Below are 20,210 nucleotides of genomic sequence, written 5' to 3'. Positions count from 1 at the left end.
CAGTAGATTTTAAAAAATAACTGGAACATCATATTCCGAAAAGGCTTATAGCATCTTAATAATAATGAATATTCACCAATGGTGATGCCCTTGAATATTTAATGTTTGGAGACTCCTAGTTCATCTCTGAATGACCTAAAAGAATATACATTCTCAGGGAACTGTTGGATGCACTCCAGCCACCTGATGATGATCTTCTTCAGATGTTTCATCTGGTCATTATCAGACATTACTGAATCTGCACTGCCCAACTGTGACCAAAATGTATGAAACTGATATCGTAATCTAGAATATTTGGTATTGAATCTGACGGATTTGCCACCTTACGGTTCACAAAAAGATGAAGGTCTGTATTATCCAGTAGACTGACAGTAGCTAGTACATCTGTTTCACTGATGTACGGTATTTCAGGTCTCAATCCAAGGAACTGTATTGGCATGTTCAACAGATTATGCATAGGAGTTTAGAACCCTTTGTAAGTAATTACCTTATATCTAATGTGGGCTGCACCACACTGTGTCAGTTTATTGAGTACATCTTGTATTAGATATAGAAAGGGACCTCATTTGCATCGCAGCAGTGACAATCTTGGCATAGGGTGTATGTTGTCCATTCCTTTTGTTTTATTCCTTGGATGAAGATAAAGACTTCAACTTTTCTGATAATGTCCATGTGGTGAATTTAGCTGACTATTTTGACTGTAATACTGGGATCTACAATCTATAGCATTATCATTACCTCCTGGACTTTATTGACATGCTTCGATGCCATGGACAAACCTTTGGAAACTGCTTTGGCATTGTTTCTTTGTTGGCCTTTCTTCACATGCTACTGTGGAGCATTGCACTTTACATGGGTTTCTCTGAACAATTAAACCGTCTTTACACTTTAGCTCAATGTTCTTATTGTACAACATAGCTTGTATATGTCACAAAATACTGGACGCTATCTTGTCACACCTCATGCAGATTTGATGTTTTACTGATTCTGTAGACAGCTAAAATGTTTGATCCAAGATCAAGCAATTGTAGATGCTGACTGTGTATTGTTGCCTGGATTTGCAAACTTGTAGTAGCCCTGTACCAGGTTTTGCTGGACGTGGCACTCATGCCAAAAAAGGATTTTTTTAAATTTTCAAGTCGATGTGGCAAAATAAAATGGTGGAATTGATTGATGTCTAGTCACAAGTGAACACTCTTTTGTATAGAAAGCAGATTTTTTGTTCATATTTTTAAGCTACACTTTCTTCTAGGCATTTGATCTTTTAAGACCATTTAAAATTGCCATTTTTTAAAAAAACAAGTGAGCAGCATCTCATATTTTTTTTTAGTAGGAAGAGATACAGGTAACATGCATATGATGCTTCAATACATGTCTGTAATCTTAGATTTTAATGTAACACCTTCATTTTGGTTGTAGTTGTAACATTATCTCTGAACCCAGACGGATTTATGGATGTCTGGTGACAGTACAGGCAACTTTTCAGCCTGTAATGCCCACTCTCTGCCACTAGCTAGCTGTCATGATTACCTTTTAGAGCCCACTGCCACCCAGCTTTTAGCGTACAAGATCCATCACCATCTTTTAGTTCCTACATTCTGCCTCCATGATACATATTGTGGTTTATTATGAATGTCATTCACATAATAAATAACACAGACAGTAGGGCTCTTCTTGAGTCAGCTATCTGAAGTTTATCTACAGCACTATCTATTTAAAAGGCTATGTTATCATAGCTTTACACACATTGTTTGAGTTCTGAGTTTACTGCACATAAAACATAATCAATTGACTTCGCTACAGAGAGTGACTGAATGTAAGGCAGCTATGTTTATACATAAATGTCACATATCAAGATGTCCTGTAAGTCTTTTGAAGTTTCAGGCCTGATTAGTCTGGAATCTCTGCCATCATACAATAACCCCCAAAGTGGCACTCCTCCTCCCCTATATTAATAGTTCCACATGGATGTGTCGGACTGAAGGGTCTATTTCCATGCAGTAGCATTTCCAGCATCTGCAGACCTCACTTTCTCTTGTTTCCATACTGTACTTCTCTAAGACTCTATGGCTCTATGCGCTAAAGAAAACTTGCAAGCCAGGGCTCAAGCCTATGTACACAGGTTATGAGCAAGTTTATGATTATTCAGGCAAATTCGCACTAGACTGATAAGAGGAATGCATTGGAAAGGCTGAAGGCTTCTGATGGTCCTTTTTAATGCGCCAACACTGAAATACTAAAGTTGTTTTTCTGGGCTCTCAACAGTGGGATTGGAAAGCTGCTGCTCACAAACATGTATCATTTTAATGCTGTGTTTATGAAACAGAATCTTTTCCTGAAACCTGAGGATTTCACCTGTTTTGAATGTACACACAGTTGTTTATAAGTCAGAATGTGTGACTGTATTTTGGCTTCAGATCTTTCCACTGGGAGGGATTATACGTACAGATAAAAGAACAAGATTCTTGTATGTTCCCTCAAGCTATAGGAAACAACTTAAATCCCCATATCTATTCCAGATGCATGCTATTTTTACAAATCTGTGCTTGATTTTGTATTCATTTTCTCTTGGTGTAAACTTCAAATTTCCTTTTGTATTTCTAATAAATATTTTAACCTATGGATCCACTTATAAACTCCAATTTTAACCCTGTAAAGGAACAGGTGTATATTTAAAATAACAGCAGAGTATTTACCACACATTAGCACCACACTCCTGCTCATTGTAATTTTTATAGGAGAAGTAGCCAAAGACAAACCAGTACATTATGAAAGCATTTAAATGTATATACTGTACTGCAATTAGGACCTGAAAGACATTTTAGTTCAAGTTGTTACAATCAGTCCCAATGCTACACTAACTATTATGAACAGGCTAGATTGGTCTCCAAGAGCCTCCTTAATAGTATTTAAATGGGCACACACTAGCTCCAAATTGCATAACAAATCCCCGCAGTAATGGATTGACGGGACAGTTATTAGCTTCCAGTTGTTTTTGTTGTTTAGTGGGATGTGGTTTTCTCTAGCAAGGCCAAGATTTGTTGTCTATCTCTGGTTTCCATTGATCTGAGAGGCATAACAGGCTTTATCAGAGGGCAGTTAAGACTCAACTGTTTTTTATTCACTCATGGGACATAGGTGTCACTGGCTGGCCAGTATTTATTGCCAGTCCTGAGTTGCCTTTGAGAAGGTGACAGTGAGCTGCCTACATCAACCGCTGCAGTCCATGCATAGAACATAGAACATTACAGCGCAGTACAGGCCCTTTGGCCCTCAATGTTGCGCTGACCTGTCATACCAATCTGAAGCCCATCTAACCTACACTATTCCATGTACGTCCATATGACATTGCAATGGGTCTGGAGCTACAGTTAAGCCAAAATAGGTAAAGACAACAGATTTCCTTCCCCAGAGAATTAGATTAAAACAATAGTTTCATGGGGCTGAATTTTCCCAGCCACCGCATTATGAGAGCATTGGCAAGAAAGTTAGGAAAATCTTGTGACGTTAGGAATAAAGAGATTCCCAGCATCAAGAACAAAATGTCACGATTTTGAATCATGTTTTGAACAGCAATACATAATTCTTGCTTTGAGAGCCAAGAGACTTATTTGCATGTATAAGCATGCATTACTGTCTCATTATTAGTTAATATTGTCTTACTGATATGTATTTTCCATTTCTCCCACCCTCGGATGGAAGCTAGATGATAACAATTCCCAACATGAAAGTTCAAGCTGTAACCTGGTGAATGTAGCTTGCTGCTCACTCCGCTGAGCCTCTGTCGTGACAAAAGGACAGCAATCACGAACATCACAGAGCACACAGGTCAGCCGAATGCACTCTCTTATTCACTAGGACCTCCAGGTCCCTGTTGCGAAAATGAGATGCCAATTTCCCTCCATCCAACAAATCTGGGGCAATTGACAGGAATTGTGCAGCGCAGCTGCTGACTGCCAATGGTTGACCGGGTGCTTGGCTGGGCTTTCAATGATGTAATCTGTACCAGCAATCCCAGGAGGTCCCAACAGTAACAAGTACTTACATATGTAGCAAGAAGGAAAATATGAGGAGCTGGGCACCAGGGACGGTGGGGGGAACATGGTGTGGTGGTGGTGAGGTGAATTTGGGAAGATAGTGTGAGAAATCTCACTACAGCTTATGGAGGCAAACCTTCCATTATAGTTAACAAAACTGACCCTAAGCCATTTTCTGGTGAAATCCAATTCTCATTCACCTTTTCTGATGCTGTTTTCTTTTAATTCCAGAGTTAATAACTGAATTTAAATTTCACCAGGTGGAATTTGAACTTATCCATCCTGACCATTTGCCTGGGTGCTTGATAGGACAACTAAACCATCACCTCCACTAGATAATCCCCAGTCCTGAAGAAAGACCATTTGGTTCAGATCTATTCCTTCTCCTCAAGTGCTGCCATACCTGCTGAATGTTTTCAGATTTCCAGCATTTGTGTATTTTGCTTTTATATTATTAACTTCCACTCTGTTTATTTCTTACTTGTTTGCCCTCGAAGACTGATCAGCCTATCATAGGGGTTATTATCACTCATTCAGTTCAGATAAACACTTGGTGGAACAGGAGCAGTGTGTTCTATTACAGCAGGCGAGATAGGTTGGTAGTAGGTGAAAATCAGCTCGGAGAAAATGACGACTGCGGATGCTGGAGGTCAGAGTTGATAGTGTGGTGCTGGAAAAGCACAGCAGGTCAGGCAGCATCCGAGGAGCAGGGAAATCATGTTTCGGGCATAAGCCCTTCATCTGATGAAGAGCTTATGCCCGAAACGTCGACTCTCCTGCTCCTCGGATGCTGCCTGACCTGCTGTGCTTTTTCAGCGCCACACTCTCAACTCTGCTAGTAGGTGAAAGCATACTTGATCAATATTTTTAATGCTTCTGTTCAGAAACTCTGTGATGTTACTGGGACAAGTGAGACTTGTGGCCCAGAGGGAGGAACACGACCATTGCAGCACTTGAGCTCAATTATATATGGTGTGCAGATCAAAAGTCACTGCCCTGAATGGTATTGGAATGTATTGGAAAAACAGTATCTCAGGCAATTATCTTCATCACACCTGCAGACTCCATGGTCTGCTGGACCATGGCATCATGCTTTGTTATTTGCTGTTAACCCAATCAAACTCTTTATATCATTGTCACTGCTTCTTCCACTCAGTCAGAGGAGACATCAGTTTCATTTTCTATCATGTAGTATATGGCTGTATTAGGCACATCACTGACACCCTGTTTTCCTGGGTGGAGCAGGACAACAACATTTTCATAGAAAAAGAACTGCAGATGCTGGAAATCAGAAATGAAAGCAGAAATTGCTGGAAAAGCACAGTGACCCTTCTTCAGAACTGTTCTGCAGTCAAAAGGTTAAATCTGCTTTCTCTCCACAGCTGCTGCTAGACTTACTGAGTTTTTCAGCAGTTTCTGTTTTTGCTTCCAAAAGCATCGCTATTGATAGGAACAATCAATGTGAGGAAACTCAGGAATTTGTCACCGTCACTGGTATTCATTGCATCCCTGACAATGTTCTTTTTTTAATTCATTCATGGGATGAGGGCATCACTGGCCTGGCCAGCATTTATTGCCCATTTCTAATTGCCCAGAGGACAGTTGAGAGTCAATCACACTGCTATGGGTCTGGAGTCAAGTGTAGGCCAGACCAGGTAAGGATGTCAGTTTCCTCTGCCAACAGCCATTAGTGAACCAGATGGGTTTTTCCAACAATTAGCAATGCTTTCAAGATCATCAGTGGACTCTTACCCCCAGACTTTTTTTTATTAAATTCAATTTCCACCTTCTGCCCTGGCAGGATTTGAACCTGGGTTCCCAGGACGTTACCTGAGTCTCTGGTTTAATAAAACTAATGATTATAGCACTAAGTCATCACCTACCCAATGTTTACTACATCTATGTTGCTATCTGTATCAGAAAACTAGCGAGCAGCATGTATGAATAGAAAAAAAACACTCCACTAATATCAAAGTAGTGACTGATCGCCAGAATGCTATTGTGCATCTTTGTGTCTAATACACAAGCATATCCCACAGTGCCTTTTCCAACAGTCAGCTGCTCCCCTAATATTTGATCCTTTCATCAGTATCACAATAATTCCTCGTGACATTCCTCCACAACCGAACATATTTTGAGTAACAAAAGAACCACCATGCAGTAATGTAATGGAGCATATTTGGCCCATTGAATCTGTACGAGCTCTTTCCACTTTCCTTATGCAAATGCAACTTTTATCTTTCAAATATTTATCATTAGAAAGATTGAGCACACGACTGTGCTGCTGAAGTTGGCATTCAGGTATCTCAACTAGTTTAGGGCCTCCCTACAATGTGGCTCCCTCAGAGATTTTCAGTAGCATATTGAGTGAGCAAAATTAGGGCACATGGTACTGGGGGCAAAATATTGAATTGGATTGAAAATTGGCTGTCTGACAGGAAGCAAAGAGTAGTGATAAAACGGGTCCTTTTCAGAATGGCAGGCGGTGACCAGTGGGGTAACACAAGGCTCAGTACCGGGACCACAGCTGTTTACAATATACATTAATGATATAGATGAAGATATTAAAAGTATTATTAGCAAACTTGCTGATGACTCAAAGCTGGGTGGCAGGGTGAAATATGAGGAGGGTGTTATGAGAATACTGGGTGACTTGGACAGGCTAGGTGAATGGATGGATGCATGGCAGATGTATTCAAATGTGTGGTTATCCACAGAAGGCAGATTACTATCTAAATGGAGTCAGGTTAGGTAAAGGAGAAGTACAACAAGATCTAGGTGTTCTTGTACATCAGTCAATGAAAGCAAGCATGCAGGTACAGCAGGCAGTGAAGAAAGCTAATAGCATGCTGGCCTTCATAACAAGACAAATTAGGTATAGGAGCAAAGAGGTCCTTTTGCAGCTGTACAGGGCACTGGTGAGACTGCACCTGGGGTATTGTGTGCAGTTTTGGTCTCCAAATTTGAGAAAGGATATTCTGGCTATTGAAGGAGTTCTGCATAGGTTCACGAGGTCAATTCCCAGAATGGCGGGACTATCATATGTTGAAAGATTGAAGTGACTGGGCTAGTGTACACTTAAGTTTAGAAGGCTGAGAGGGAATCTGATTGAGACATATATGATTATTAAAGGTTTGGACACTCTGGAGGCAGGAAGCATGTTTCTGTTGGTGGGTGAGTCCAGAACCAGAGGACATAGTTTAAAAATAAGGGGTAGGCCATTTAGAACAGAGTTGAGGAGAAACCTCTTCACCCTGAGAGTGGTGGGTGTGTGGAATGCTTCTGCCCCAGAAGGCAGTGGAGGACAAGTCTCTGGATACTTTCAAGAAAGAGTTGGATAGAGCTCTTAAAGATAGTGGAATCAAGGGTTATGGGGATAAGGCAGGAACAGGATTCTGTTTGTGGATGATCAGCCATGATCATAATGAATGGTGGTGCTGGCTCAAAAGGCTGAATGGCCTACTCCTGCACCTATTATCTATTGTCTACTGTTTATTGAGTGCTGTGGATCATACAAGCTCACACATCAGGGAGTCCAACTTTTGCTGCAGCAGTGCTCATCCAACAAGGTATGGATTCAACAGAAAAATAAGGATCAAGTCAACAAAAGATTTGAGGAATGATCTCATTGTAATTCTGCTGATTTATTCATTGCCATCCCTCAAAATTTACACAGAGCCCTCAGTGTTAGCAGTCTTTTTGCATGCTTCACTGCTATTTTAATCCTGCATTAAAGGCCATTCAAACCATTAATCAACATCTATATCAATGTCATACTGACAATACAGATTCAGAAACTGTCATGAAACCACATTGCAAATGTGTCAAATACGACTAAGGTGATGAATATAAGGTCAAAGATAATATTTACCTTTTGTTCATTTTTCACCAATTTTAACTCCTAGTGCTTTTCATATAAGAAGTTGATGTTTTTAATAGTGGGTCCCTGGCGATGCCTTTTAGGATTGAGAACTTATGAAGGTCTAACTGCAAACTGTTGCCCTTTAGCTGTTAGGTTAGTTTGACCCTGCAGATTTTCTGGCACTCTGGTGGGCACTAGTTGAGGGATTAGTGAAAGAGCAAAGAGCATCATCTAATTGCGTCACTGTCACTTTTGCGGCACTGGGTCTCGTTGCTGATATGTAGGAGAGTTGAGTGATCAACACTGATTTGTGAAATGAACCAGCAAGCCAATATAGCAGTTCACCATCTCCTTCTTAAAAAATGATGAATGGAAGAGCACCATCTAGTTGTCCCACCAATCTAGGAGGTTTAAGGTCAACAATTATCTCTGCAAGTGGAGTCTGGAGACTGAATGGCAGCCATTTGCACTCCCACCGGAGCTATATAAGCTGATGACATTGACTAAATGAGGTTTGAGTTGCAGACCACCTGAGGATTGACCACATTCTTACAGAAGAGCCTGCTCCACAACCACCTGATGAAGGAGCAGCGTTCCGAAAGCTAGTACTTCCAACTAAACCTGGTGGACTATAACTTGGTGTTGTGTGATTTTTAACTTTGTCAACCCCAGACCATCACTGGCACCTCCACCTCTTTCCTAAGGTTATCTTACCTGCTGCTCTTGGCTGAGGTAAAGGAAGTGCTCCCTGTATATACTAGGTGGGCACATTTTCTGTTCACAGCCCTCCTTATCCAGCAGTGAGGATTCAGGCAAATAATCATATGTTTTGCCTGGCCATCATATACCAAGCAATGTTGCAAGACTCACACCCACTTCTCACATGCTCCAAAAAGTACAGCTATGTTGCTGCACACCACTCCAAGGCAATGCAACACATCCATTGACATACTTCCCTTTCCATTGTACTAAGAACAGACATAGAATCATTGGGAGCAAAACAGAACTGTAAGGCGACAGCTTTTATCTCTTGAACCTTACAGAGAAAATGATACTCTTTGACAGAAACCATTGATTCCAGTGTTGGCAAGAACAATCAACATATTTTATCTTCATGGAAGACAGGAATCAATTGTTAGCAATAGTGACAGGAATCCCCCAGGAGATTTTGATCTTCACAATTTATGTTTGATGGAAAAAACCTTCAACAGCAGCAAGTTGTGCCTTCCATTAATTCTAGAATTTTCCAATGTTGAGCACATTTTATTAGATTAACTGTCACAAAGCTAGCATTTCATGCAGATACAGAATATTTCCGTAGGAAAGGCAGAAGGCAGTGGAGGGAGATGGTGCCAACAAATTCAAAATGTAGCAGAATTAATTTTTGACCAAAGAGCTAATTGAAAAATACAACTAGTAGCACGTAAAATTGTATTTTCCACATCAGGATACAACTGTCTATTCCCCTTTTGTGCATTCCTATGAGGAGCAAATTGCAAATAAAAAGCACTTACACAAGGAGAGAGATTGAATATATTAAAGAGTTACACCTACAGAGCAGAATGGAATGTAGAAAGATTAAAACTTTGTGACACAATTCTAAATGGAATACTAGCAGACTATTGAGCCATAAATGCCATTAGATCCTGTCGATATCTAAGTACACATAAGCATGTTTTCAAGTAGCTGAAGCATACTTGGTAACAGAAACATTAGCCCAGATTCTCCTGGAGCAGGGCATCTTGTACTATGCTTCATTACTTTAATGTTACACAGGATATATGCTGTGTAATAGAAACAGGCCAGGCATTCCAATCAGTCCCTCACCCTTTGTGTTGAAAATATATAAGCCTATAAATTTGTAACAACATTAATTCATAGCAGTATGGCAAGGGAAGCAGAGCATCAGAGACCTTGCTGAATAATGGGACCAATAGCCTGTTCTCCCCAACTGATGAAATTAAAGGATGAAAAAAAAATAAAGAAGCATCAGCCAAAGAAATGGGTTGTGTCAGAGTTGAATTGAGTAAAATCTAGCAGAGAAATTGAAATACAGAGAGGGGAAATAGTTTGAGATAAGCAATAGAAGAAGAAGGAAAGGGAATGCGAACAAGAAGAACCTGTGCGGTTGAAACGCCACAGTTAAGTTGTTCCTTTCTTGGTTGAAGATGCTGAATGAGATTAATCTCCTCATGATAAATATAGATAAATGATAGGTAGTGGCTGTCATTTACGCGGCTCATTTTTTCTCCTACTTATTCTTTCATGGATGTGCGTATTGCAGGCAAGAGATTATTGCCAATCCCGAGTTGGCCTCAAACTGAGTAGTGCGCTTAACCATTTTAGAGCACAGTTAAGAGTCAAATACATTGCTGTTGGTCTGGAGTCACATGTGGACCAGATTAGGTAAGGACAGTAGATTTTCTTCCCCAAAGAGTATTGATGAACCAGGTGAGTTTTTAAAATAATCAATGCTACTTTCAAGATCACCATTACTGACACTAATTTTCAGTAAAACTTCAATGTGCAACTTTTGCAATTCCACAAAGTTAATGCGGTAGTTGAGGATGAGCTGATGTTTCCAGGACACTAGCATCAGAGGGGTGTAAACCATACACCAACGTGATTGATTGATTGATATTATTGATGTCACATGTACTGAGATACAGTGAAAAGTGTTGTGTTGCATGTTGTACAGGCAGGTCATATCACACAACATACACCAGGGTAGCAGAATACAGTGTTACAGCCACAGAGAAGGTGCAGAGAGAGAGAGATCAGAATTAACATTTGAGAGGTCTATTCAAAAGTCTGAAAACAGCCAGGAAGAAACTGGTGTCACTTCACGATTTATGAGCTATCTCTTCCTCCACAGATGTTAGTAGACAATGGACACATTGAGAACAGTAACTGCTATTGGATTTGCTGCACTTTTGACAGCAAATTCTGATAGCTGATTCTCCACCCGTACCCTAGTAGATGGTCTTTAGTGACAATATGATAATCACCACCAGCAGTAGCTTGGCTCAGATTGTCAAAATCAACATAGATTCAGATATTACATGGCATTTTCTTGAAATACATGGTTCAATATCAAACCATGCACTAGATTAAACTATGAAGAAGTTGAGTAGTTAAAAATAATTTTTTGCTGTCTTCCAGTCTTATGAAGGAAGCTCTCCTTGTCCTGTGAAACTGCATTAGAAAATGCCTGTTTAAGCAAATACAAGTTGTTGCTGACAGATGTGAAATCCAGCAACAAACCCAAGAAGACAAGAGCAGAATCTTACAGAGATGAATTGGATGAGCCTTTTCTCAATGTCAGGAGCAGCCCCTTATGTTTTCATCAGAGTTTTGGATGTTGAGAAAAGACGCTTGCAAGGAAGAAGCACAATGCCTCTTAACGGAGCTTATTGGTTGTTGTCAGCCTCACTCACTGCAAAATTCACCTCTTTAATAAACAGCTTCTTATCCCACCACTCGTTGAAAATAAACTAGGCATCGATAATTCCTGACATGAAACTCAGCGCGAGTACTGGTGACTTCAGCTCATTGCTTGCTCTTCCGGGGTGCCATCTTGAATATCGGCAAAAGCATCTCAGGGCATACTCCAGAAGACCTGGTGCATTCAGATCCCTGCCCATGGATGCTGGCATCTGATAACTACCAACCTCTCAGGACCCTCATGCACTTTTTCAATCCACTTACAGAATGCTTCTACACTTTAAAGCTGCAGTCCAACACACTAGCAAGCAGCAAAGAAAGGCAACTGCAAGGACACCTCACATGAAGAGACAGGACCCAGATCATGGATGGGACCAAATTTCATCTCAAGGCTGTTTGATTGCTGTCTTAATATTTACTTACCTTAAGCATATTCAAATTCTCACAGCATCCCTACTTTTCTTCCCTTGCCATGTCTTTTTGTACTTTGTTCCCCTAGTCAGAGCTACGAGGATCATATTTGTGTTGTTGTTTAGCACAGACACAAATCCAGGAAATTCATCATGATTGTCAGCAATCCTCAGTCAAGTCAAGGGAGATAGCCTTGTTACAAGATGTGCCTTTAAGAAGGATTTGTACTGTCAGGTTTTGTTTTGGAAGTAAGTGTTGTAGAGTTGGAGTCGTGCAATCTGCTCTGAGCCCAGCGAGTTTTGCTTTTTAAAAAAAAATTGGTACAATAGAAGCAGAATGAAGGGGTGGGAACAAGGATTTTAATTTAACTTTCAGCAGTTGCTGAGGTCTTGAAGCTGCATGCAGAAGATATTATTCCTCTCTCTGTTACAGCTAAAAACTTGGGTTCTCTTCCTGCTGCTAGAATAGCATGAGGCAATCTATTTTACTGAACTTGCCTTTGCCAAGGGTGTGGTTATGGGATGTTGCTATATTGGAACTGTTGTTGTTTATTACTTAAATAATCTATTATTCTCTTAAGTTTCCGAATAGAGTTAAGTAACTCCAATTATTCTTTCTTCTTTGTGCATTTTAACTATTAGTGTATGAATAATGTCTGTTTTTGCTTCAAGCTTGTAGCTTAATCAAATTCCATCCAGAACAAAACACTTTAAAAATAAGAAAAAGTTAGGGTCTAGGCTTTCTTCTTAAGACCCCTATCTTCTTAATATGTTTTGAGGGGTCTTGGTCTGATCCATAATGGCCTTCAGTCAGGGGGTTTTGGGATAGAAAGTTGAGGTCAGCTTCTGATATCAGTCCAGAAGTTTGGGCACGGTCAATCTGCCATTTGCCCCATCAGGGTCAGATTCTCAGCCTTATAGAGAGTGAGGAGCTGAACATTGGGAAGCACACCACTTGCCTTGGCTCTTTTTGCCCTGTTGTTGGTTGTTTTCACCTGAAATAACAGAAAGAGAGGGATTGAGTGAAATGGAAGTGGGTGACACAGCTGTTAGTGATGGTGCTGATGGGGGAAATGTGGTGAGGAGTCTGAGCAAATGAGTAGGTAAAGGCTACCCCTGGGTTGGTGGGGTTTAGGGTAGGTGACAGCAAGTGAGGGAAGATGCTGCATGTTAATAAAATGAATAGAGCATGAGCCTTGGTGGGAGGTGGGTAGAGTAGCAGAGAAGGAATGAATGTGAGGTAGCAGAAAGAAGGTGATGGCACTTGTCCTGGCCTAGCGGAGGAGTTCATTGATGTTCCTCCTCTACTGGGAGAAAGTGAGGACTGCAGATGCTGGAGATCAGAGCTGAAAATGTGTTGCTGGAAAAGCGCAGCAGGTCAGGCAGCATCCAAGGAGCAGGAGAATCGACATTTTGGGCATGAGCCCTTCTTCAGGAAAATCGATGTTTTGGGCATGAGCCCTTCTTCAGGAAGAATTCCTGAAGAAGGGCTCATGCCCGAAACGTCGACTCTCCTGCTCCTTGGATGCTGCCTGACCTGCTGCGCTTTTCCAGCAACACATTTTCAGTTCCTCCTCTACTGCCAGGGATACCTTATAGTGACTGGGATCATAATCTCTGCTCTGCACCACCCCATCTGCCAGATCACTATTCACAAGCAGGGCACCCTTTCCCCCATATCTGCCACATCGTTGGCAAATGCCAGGAACTGTACTGGGTAGTTCCAGACAGATGGTGCTTATCCAGATGCACGGCAAACTTGTACAGATGGCACAGATACCAAGGATTCCCATTCACTCTAAGATATTTTAGTACCAGCAAGTCTTCCAGGTATAGCAAATAGTAGAATTCAGCTGTCATCAGACTGGAGGGACACTATATGAGTGTAGTGGTCATTAATGATTTTGGACAACAGCATGATAAAACTCACTAGGCTTCACAAAAAAAACCTCTCCGGGAAACTCAGCATTATGACACAACCAAAATATCATAAGATTCAGCTGTAGGTCATGAATTATTATCTATTAGCTTTGGAACAAAAAGATTGGCATTTAAGTGCTTCTGGTCATGAGTAGGGTGGCCCGGTGGCTCACTGGTTGGCACTGCTGCATCACAGCACCAGGGTCCCAGGTTTGATTCCAGCCTCGGGCGAATGTCTGTGTGGAGTTTGTACATTCTCCCTGTGTCTGCGTGGGTCTCCTCCGGGTGCTCCAGTTTCCTCCCACAGTCCAAAGATGTGCAGGCCAGGTGAATTAGCCATGCTAAATTGCCCATAGTGTTAGGTGCATTAGTCAGAGGGAAATGGGTCTGGGTGGGTTACTCTTCGGAGGGTTGGTGTGGACTGGTTGAGCTGAAGGGCCTGTTTCCACACTGTAGGGAATCTAATCTAATCTGATCTAATACTGTCATGCAGCCATAGACGTCTATGGCATAGAAAAAGGCGGTTCAGCCCATCGAGTCTGTGGCAATCAAATCAAGCACCTAACTATTCCAATGCCATTTTCCAGCACTTAGCTCATAGCTCTATATAGCTTGGCATCACAAGTGTATATCTAAATACTTCTTAAATATTATGAGAGCTTCTGACCCACCACCCTTACATGCAGTGAGTTCCAGATTCTACCACCATCTCGGTGAAAAATATTTTCCTCACATTCCGTCTATACTTCCTGCCCCTTACCATAAATCTGTGTGTCCCACCCCCATCATTGATCCTTCCACCAAGAGAAAAATTACTTCTTATCTATCCAACCTATGCCCCTCATAATTTTAGACATCTTAATCATGTTCCCCCTCAGCTCCAAGGAAGACAATGCAAACCTATCCAATCTCTCTTTCTAACTGAAATCTCCAGCTGAGGTAATATTCTGGTAAACCTCCACTGCACCCTCTCCAGTATAATCACGTTCCTCGCCCCAACACCCCCCCACCCCGAAACCCGTCCAACACTGCCCCTGCTCCAGAACTGCACACAATCTGTAGTTGTGACCTATCCAACATTTTATACAGTTCTAGGATAACGTTCCTGCTCATAAACTCTATGCCTTGACTAATAAAGACAAGTGTCCCATATTCCTCCTTAACTACCTTAGCTACCTGTGCCAAAGTATGTTCCAGCCAATTAAAGACCGTTGAAGTGTAATATCTGTTGCAGTGTAGGATATGCTACAGCCAATTTGCACATAGCGATCTCCCACTGCAGAGATTCTATGATTCTATGATAAACAGCAACATTATAATGACCAGATAACTTGGTTTCTCTGAATGTTTATTAAAGGTTCAACATTAAAGGGTAACTCCTTTGCTTTTCTTAAAAAAAAATCATAAATTCATTTACATTCAACTGTAAGGGCAGAAAGAACACTGATTTAACATCTCACTCAGAAAATGGCTTCTATATTCAGAACCTGCAGTGGGACTTGAAGCCATAGTTGGTAAAAGAACAACCAACTGAATGACAGACTATAATTGTAACTTAACAAATGCTAGTTGAACTGAACCCAGCAGTGCACCTCTGGCATTTCACACAACAGTTGTTCTCTATACAGCATAATATAGTCAGTCAGCTACTTGGTTTGTCTAAGCTGCTACAGGAACTCACTATCCTGCTTTCCCTTAGATTTCATCTTGTAAACATCCACCAATTGTTTGTCTTTTATTTGCATAATCTTGAATGAATCCTTCAAATCCAAAATAACGTTTTCTCGGGTGAGATTAACTTACAGATATTTTCATAGAATTTAACAGTACAAATAAAGGCCATTCAGCAGAACAGTGGTCAGTGGTTAGCACTGCTGCCTCACAGCACCAGGATCCTGGGTTCGATTCCAGCCTCAGACAACTGTGTGAAGTATTCACGTTCTCCCCATGTCTACTCGTGTTTCCTCCCACAGTTTAGAGATGTGCAGGTTAGGTGGGTTAGCCATGGGAAATGTAGAGTTACCGAATAGGGTTAGGGCTGGGGTGGGGGGAGCAGAGTGCATCTAGGTGGGATGCTCTTTGGAGGGTTGGTGTGGACTCAATGCCCGAATAACCTGTTTTCCACTTTGTAGAGATTCTATGATTCTATGACCCATCACATCTATATACTGGTCCCCGAAACAGCTATCCAGGAAATCCAATTCTCCAGCCTTACCTCCGTAGCCCTCTAAATTCATAACTTTCAAATATATATCCAGCTATGAAATTTCATATGGAATCTGTCTCACCACTCTCCCAGACAGCACATTCCAAATCTTAACACCTCTTTGAGGTAAGTTTCTCCTCAGCTCAACTCCTCACTCTCTTGTTGACAATCCTGAAATTGTGACCCCTGGTGTCTGATATTCCAACAAGTGGAAACAGAATATCTTTCTTTAGCCCATCAAAATTGTTCCTAATTTTGTTCTTAATTGTTCCTGGTCACCTCTTAATCTTCTCTGCTACAAACAGAATAAGCTCAATTTCCCTGATCTTTCTTGTATATAAAATCCTGATATCATTCTCATAAGTTTCCTTTGGACTCTGTCCAGTGCTTTAACATTGTCCTTAAATAAGGTGCCCAGAACTGAATACAAGACTCCAAATGTGGTCTGTACAGATGTAGCTACACCTCCTTGCTTTAATATTCTATACCTCTATTTATAAAGCCAAGGGATCCTATTTATCCATAAATCTTCAGGTAGCTTTTGACTCTAAATTGTGTTCATAGTCATTAATTTACCCTAAGATAATATTCCTAACACTTTTATTGTGAAGGAGGAATTTCTGAGTGTTATTTAAGAGCCTCATTTAAGATGAACTCATGTCTCTTGGTTAATCAAAGTTGCCCCTTTGCAGAATTAGAAATTACAAATCCCCATTCTAGCATCAGAATGCAAATATATGCAGTTTCAATATGCTGTCAAGCACACTGTAGAGACACTAAAAGAACAATTCTCTGAGATGTACATTTGTGGTGCTACCCAATAATCCAAACACAGTCACTGGAAGTATCAATTCTTGCTGCATGCTGCACTGTTCTTTCTATGTCAATGATGTGAATGCAAAGTTCAAATATGTGGCAGCTAAATTTACCAATGTCACCAAGGTGGGAAGGAAAGCACATTGTCAGGAGATGCTCGAAAGTCTGCAAAAGAATTGAGAAAGATTGAATGGTTTGTCCAAAGTTTGACAGACAAGCCGTCATGTGAGAGAATGTGAACTTGTACACTTTGAGAATCCTAACCACATTCTCAGAGTTTCTGATCTTCTGGAGTGTCTTATAAAGACATGAACTGGTTTGTGTTACAAAACTGAACCTGGAAATCCCAACCTGGACTGCTCCATGGCCAAGACAGGAATGGTCTACTCTGCTACAACATTCATGGAGTCAGACAATGTACTTCAAAGATTGTGGTTCCCAGCACATCAGCTACTTTTGAACCTTAGTCTACATGAGGGAACCTTTTGAATGGTACACAATGTCCTCTCCAAGCCCCCACCCTTATGCCAAGGTATTTTATTTATTTGTTTATTCATTTGTGGGACACATATCTCACTGATTGGTCAGCATTTATTGCTCACCACTATTGTGCTTGAGAAGGTGTTGATGAGCTGCCTTCTTAACACTGCTGCAAGTAGACCCACAATGCTATTAGGGAGGGAATTATAAGATTTTTGACTCCTTGACTATGAAGGAGCAAATCAGGATGGTAAGTGGTTTAGAGGGCAATTTGCATGTAGTGGTATTCCCATGTATGTGCTGCCTTTGTCCTTCTAGATGGAAGTGGCTGTGGGCTTGGAATCTTTGGTGAATTTCTGCAGTGTATCTTGTAGTTATTTCACACTGCAGTTATGTTGTCTCAGTGGTAGAGGGAATGGATGCTTGTGGATTTGTTGCCAGGTAATTGTCCTGAATTGTCTCAAGCACCTTCAATGTTTTTGGAGCTGCACTTATCCAGATAAGCGGGGAATATTCCATCACACTCCTGACTTGTGCTGATTAGATAGTGGATAGGCTTTGGGAAGACACGAGGTGAATTACTTGCTGCAGAATTCCAAGCCTCTGACCAGCTCTTGTTGCCACTGTGTTTATGTGGGGAGTCCAACTGAGTTTCTGTTAAATGACAACCCTCAGGATCTTGATAATGGGGTATTTTGTGATGGTAACACCATTTAATGTCACGGGGCAGTGATTAGATTGTCTCTTTTTGGAGATGGTCATTGCTTGTCATTTATGTAGCACAAATGTTATTTGTTACTTTGCAGCTCAAGCCTAAATATTGTCCAGATCTTGATGCATTTGAACATGGATGGCTTCAGTATCTTCCCTAATGGACATTAATGAACCAGATGAATGTTTTCAACAATGGTTTGTGATCATCATTAAGGACTTTTAATTCCAGATTTTTATTGAATTCAAATTCAATGTCTGCTATAATGGGATTCGAATCCAGGTCCCCAGTACATTACCTGGGTACAATTCCATTAGCATGACTACTTGCCCTTAAATGTTAGTGAGGAGGACTTTACAGGGTCGACAGGGCTGTTTCTGCCATTGTCTTTTCCAGTCAATGCCAGATGGCCCATCTAGTTTCATTTCTTTGTTGAAACTCTGTAGCAATTGATACAACTGAGTGGCTTGCTAAGTATTTTCAGAGCGCAGTTAAGAGTCAACCACATTGCTGTGGTCTAGAGTCACATGTAGGCCAGACCAGGTGAGGATGGCAGATTTTCCCTGAAGAACGTTAGTGACCCAGATAGGTTTTTCCAACAATTGACAATGGTTTCATGGTCACAATAGATTATTAATTTCAATTTTTTTTTGGATCCAAAGTCCACCCAGCTGCCATGGTAGAATTTAAAACCAGGTCTCCAGATCATTAGTGCAGTTTCTGGATTAATGGTCAAGTAATAATAACACCTATGTCACCTCCGCTGCCCTTCCTCCCATGGCTCTTCCATGTTCTTCCCCAAACATACTTTGCTCCCCCCTCACCTCCAACACTGACATGGGGACACAAAGTGCTTGAGACCTTTTAGTTACGTAAGCTGGCATGGGGTGGGATGGGCCATGGGGGCGGGAGAAGGACAGTACAGTTAGATGATGGGTCATGAAAGACCATGTGAAGCTGTTGTGGAGGAAGTATGGAGACTGTGTGGGGAATGAAGGAGGTATCAGGAGAAAGGGCTGCAAGGTATTCCTGCATTATTTGGGTTGAAGTCCCACTACAACAAAGTGAGCCTTTCAAACAGTCCACCCTCTTGCAGAATTGACTTAAACCAGCCCCTGTCTTCCACAATGCATATTCCATTTGAGAAACTGATATTCCCTGAGCTGCACATATGAAGCTGGGAATTCTCCTCATACTTTTGAGATGCAATTTGATCCCCTAGAGGCTGTTAATTTTAAGCTTACTCAGAGAGGTTGGTTCTCTTCAGATGTTTATGTTTTTAATAGCAGCATGGGAAGAAAATAAAAACATTTGATGAACACTCTGTCATGTGATATTCTGGAGAGTTTTAGGGATGTTGCTCCAGAGTTCAGAGCTTAGGCAATTGATGGCCCAGCTACTAGTAATCCGTAATAAAAATCAGGAGCACAGAAGAGGAGAGAATTGGAGGAGCACAATGATCTTGGCAAACTAGATTGAGGCCAGCACATTAAGCACAATGGACTGGTTCTCGTTGCCCTATTTTTCACATTTCTCCGGTCCTCCAATAAAGCTTTCAATATGTGTGTTTTTGAACAGAGTCATGCACGAACAAGCACCTAGGTGAGACTTCCCCGATAAATGCAGGTGTAGTGATATCAATAATATAAATAACTACAACCTACCAGCAGATCCCTCATCCAAAGAACAGAAGTTTGAACTAAAAGTTATCACGTGCAGAGATCAATCTGAGATATTCTGATCTGCATGGCATTCATCCATTAAGTCATCATGGAAACTTGCCTAATGCATTCTTTCAGTCACAGTCTGTATTTTCACGTACAGGAAGCCTTATGCACACTTTATTTTAAAAAAATACAAACAATCTCTAGTTCACATCTGCAATCTTTGTACAAAACATTCCAGCTTATTAGCTTGAATTGTGTTATCAGAACCTCACATGAAGAGGGAGGGACCAAATGTTTCATTTCCTTCCAAAACATGTAAATTCAAATAAGAGATTTTGACATAATTGCTGTGATTCAATAGTTTAACCTGGTCAAAACATAAAAATCTAAAAGTTCAAAGTTGTAAATTGCCATACCTCAAAATTCATAGCAGAAATTATTCTTTGATTATAATTATTTTTCATTTCAGAGCTATTCTGTTTATACCACAGAGAAATGGCCACTAGTTCTTTCTTATCCACCTCATTTGAAGTGCAGTACTAATGACTATAGATTACAATATCCGTAGGTCATTTTCAAAGAAGTTAATGATTGATGCGGAAAGGATTAACTACCTAGAATTCCTGTAGCCTGGTCTTTGCTACACACTCTATAAA

Source organism: Chiloscyllium punctatum, chromosome 15, assembly GCF_047496795.1.
Source record: "Chiloscyllium punctatum isolate Juve2018m chromosome 15, sChiPun1.3, whole genome shotgun sequence".
Classification (NCBI taxonomy): Eukaryota; Metazoa; Chordata; class Chondrichthyes; order Orectolobiformes; family Hemiscylliidae; genus Chiloscyllium; species Chiloscyllium punctatum.
Note: the sequence above shows the minus strand (reverse complement) of the source record.